The sequence below is a fragment of the Branchiostoma belcheri genome, unplaced genomic scaffold (assembly GCF_001625305.1).
Source record: "Branchiostoma belcheri isolate BF01 breed outbred unplaced genomic scaffold, Haploidv18h27 scaffold103, whole genome shotgun sequence".
NCBI lineage: Eukaryota > Metazoa > Chordata > Leptocardii > Amphioxiformes > Branchiostomatidae > Branchiostoma > Branchiostoma belcheri.
In genome coordinates this window covers 653,979-658,257 of record NW_017802414.1, presented here as the reverse complement: position 1 = coordinate 658,257, position 4,279 = coordinate 653,979, and positions in this window count along the sequence as shown.

Below are 4,279 nucleotides of genomic sequence, written 5' to 3'. Positions count from 1 at the left end.
ATTGCCTGTTGCCTGCGTTATTAGCATGCCATTCCTTATCCTGGCCCTTCTATAGGGAAGACGAATGACTATTTATCTATTGTCATGACTTGTACTCAGTTTTTGGTACCGATCAAATCACAGCAAGTGGAATCGGCTTAAAATGAAAGGGGATATGAAGTAAACGAAAAAAAAACTTCTAAAACAGGGATGTATACCGCCGTAGGCATAGCCAAGAGGGCGTGCTGATCCGCAGAGTTGGATGAATGGGGTATGTAATTGTGTACCGTATGTCCAGGGGCGTTTCTTCAGATAACGTATGAGGAGGTATACAATTAGCATTCCTTTTATTGTAAGGATGTCAACGGCCGTAAGGTCGGGGCTGGGGGTGGTTATCAGTTCTTTGATGACAGTCATCACACCTTACCTTATTTCGACTGTAAATTTTTAACATTCAGAAGAGAAAACAACTATTGTACCATAAAGATATACATAATCAAACGTGTAAAGTTCGTCTCCTACAAGAAATGAGTGAGGGGAAACATTTTACAGGACCAAAATCTTACGAACCAGCAAAGTTTCCCGACGACAACCATGCCGGTAAGAAATTTAACACGACGGAAAGTAACACCGGAGAAACGTAAACTAATATTTCTTCTATTTCAGGAATTCATAGAGAGCCGAAAGCTCTAATGTTCCTAAATTGCCAACATTTGACGAACCTTTAACTTTCAGTAATGATTGATTGGAAATCCTTCTATAATAGCCTATCGAAGCCCCGTGTATTGTTTAGGTTCTTTCGTGCATTACAATAATGCAGGTGAGCAATTATCTAAACAAAGCTAGATTGATCAACAGCAGTTGTCAATTCATGTCAGATAATGTTTATACTGTGTGTACGAATGTTATTCCAGTAAAAAATATATATATTCTTTCCCCAGGCAGTGACACTTTTAAAACAAATCTCATTCTATGATTATCATGAAAGTGAAATATGTGTTAATGAAATGAAACTTTATTGCATGTTCATTCCCCGGAGGGATAAATGCATGGATGTACAATGTACTAGAGAGTACTAAAACAATAGTAATATAAAAGGCTAACATTAGGTCTAAGGTATACAATGCTAAAAATAAGATAAAAAGAAATATAACTATAAGTGGTATTGATCTAAGTTCTAATGGCTTCTTCTCTCTTTTTGAAACATTTTGAAATATACTTACATACTTCATTGATGACGTCTATATTTGTACATGATATAATATATTTAAAGGTGTCTTCCTTTGATAATGTTTTACATTTTTTGTTCGAGCTTAATTGAACTGAACAGTGATTTACGTTCGTTATCATATAATTTACAGTCAAGCATAAAATGCGATTCATCTTCAATACACGAATTGTTACAGAATGTACACAGTCTATCTTGTAACGGTGTACGGCTATGCCTGCCAGATTCTATGTGTAGAGGATGGTCGCTAATACGGAGTTTACACATGGCTCTGCGGTTTTCAAAATTTGGGATGTCTAAATATGGTTCTCTGTCGTATAGTACTTTGAATGTTTTGTATGTTCTCAATTTGTTGCCTTGATTTTTCCTTTGTCCTTGTGCTTGTAGTGCTGAGTTGAATTTCTGGATGAATATATCTTTTAATCTTTGTCTTAGTTCATGCAGATGGAATGGTTTGTTAATATAGTCATGTGTATATAGGCAGGCATAGCCGGACTCCTCTAAAATTGTCTTCATGTTCAACAACCAACAGGGTACTTTACTTCTAACAAGGTCTTTTTGTACTATGTAAGCTTCATACTGAATACTTTCAACGGGAACATTTCTAACTAATCTATAATAATAACTGTACATTCTACAATACGCTTCAATCCATAGGGGGAAGCGGCCAAGTTCAGCTCTACTGGCATAGTTACTAGCGTTTCTTCTTAATCCTAGAATTTGTTTACAGAATTTTAAGTGTGTTTGTTCAAGCGGCGAGTTATCATTTAATCTGCTGTTGGATATACTTAATAGTAATCATAGTAAAACATTGAACTTTATTCCAACACAAGGGTTACAGAGCGATCAAATAATCTTATACTCATATTAAACAAACGTACCTTCACACTTTTTCCATACAGGATTCAAATGGAATGGTTATATGGAAAAAGTGAAGTCAAAACATGTTATTTCATTTTTTTCTATGTAGAGTTTATATGAAGTTCTTTTATGGAAAAAATGAGGTAAGGACATGTTATCTCATTTTTTTTTCAATATAATGTTTACTAGAAATCTTCTATGGGAAAAAAGGATAACTATTAGAGAAAGAGTTATAAAGATTCTTTCAATTATCACGTTTTACAGTGAAAATAAAATTAAGTGCTAAGTAAATGAGGTAAAAAGCTATGTCTAAGTCTTGGGGTATACATTATGTCTAACGAATTCCTTTAGCAGTTTCCACCCTAGAAAATGGGCAACAAAGCAATATCTTGGTATAAGAACATAATATCGTACAAGGACAGACTTTTAAGTGCCTTAAGCTTCCAACACTTGTCTACATGAGACTAATGGGTGACTTGATCCTCTAATCCGTTTAAACAAAACCCAAGTCGAAATCAAGAGGTCACAACTTGGGGGAAATAAAATCTTCAGAGAAAAAAAAACTTTTCTTAACAAACATGATGGTATTGATTACTTTTCTTACATTAATGGGTAGCCATACCACAGACCCCATCGCTGCTAGAATGGACTCTTTCAAAAACACAACATGCAAAAAAAAAACACGTAATAGACAGTTCAAACTCTACTATTCTATTAATACAATGGTTACTTCTAAACTTTTACATTGGCATCCATAACTTTTTATATTCCAGAGCTACTTACCAACAAGAAGGCGATAGGCGGAAAGAGTCAAATATGCTATCATCTTGAAGAGACTAAAAACCCCGGTTAACCAGATAAGTCTACGTGGCCAAAGTTTTGTGCTTACGCGTGTGATTGGATAATTTTCTTTCGTCATTGTGTTTTGTAATTATGTAAATCAGGAGATCCTCCGAACTGGTTTGTCTTGTTCTGTGGGCGTGCAATGCCTGAATACATGGTATAGACCTAGCCTAACTGCTGATATACTGCTTTTGAACGGTACAGTAGCGGCAGGTATACGTGTAGACATATTTTAACATCGAAGATGTCATTAGCAAAAATGACAAATGATTTTGTACGGTTCACCTCTTTTTTCTAATATCTGCCTTGTACATATCCTACACTGGCCAGTGTTTGGGGCATCAATTAGGTCAACTAGCAATTAGAGATACTGGTCATCAGGAGGTAAACACTTGTTTTGCACGCAAGGAATGCAATTGTCTGGTTGCAAGACACAAGATGTTTTAAATGTCTTGGGGCTTTTTTTAAACCAATGTACAAAGTGTTTACCAAGGTGCCATCGAGAGAATCCTGATAAACTTTTATTTTTCTAAACCATACAGACATACAGTAGTCTACAATATCAATTTACGAAATATGTTCGTAAATTTCGCTTCCAAGATACAGAATACTGTCTGGAAACTATATTTTTATACTATTGTAGAGATTATTTTAGTTCATTAACCAAGAAACGTTCTTCTTTTTTATTTAAAACCTTAGTTAGACAGCACCTATAATATGGAGAACCTCTATCTGTACAAACAGAACACTACACTGTGTAGTAGTGTTCGAGCTACATGTATAACAAGTCGAGAAAAGGGCAACGAAGCTAGTCTCTTGGTATAAGACAGTAATATCGTACAAGGACAGACTTAAGTCTGTTAAGCCTTCAACACTTGCCTACAGGAGACTAAGGGGTGACCTGATCACCACATACATGTACAGGCATGGACTGCATTAAACCTATAATCTGTTTAAACAAAAAACCGAGTCGAAATCAAGAGGTCACAACTTGGGGGGAAATAAAATCTTCAGAGAGAAAAAAACTTGAACTCTTCTTTACAAACATGATGGTATTGATAACTTTTCTTACATTAATGGGTAGACATACCACAGACCCCATCTCTGCAAGAATGGACTTCTCCAAAAAACATCACATGGAAAAAAAAACAACGTAATAGACAGTTCAAACTCTACTATTGTATAATACAATGGTTACGTCTAAACTTTTACATTGATATCCATAACTCTTAATATTCCAGAGCTACTTACCAACAAGAAGGCGATCGGAGAAAAGAACTGAAAAATAGTTGTTATCTTGAAAAGAACTCAAAACCCCCGGTTAAGTCAGATAAGTCTACGTGGCCCAAGTTTTGTTGCTTACGCGTG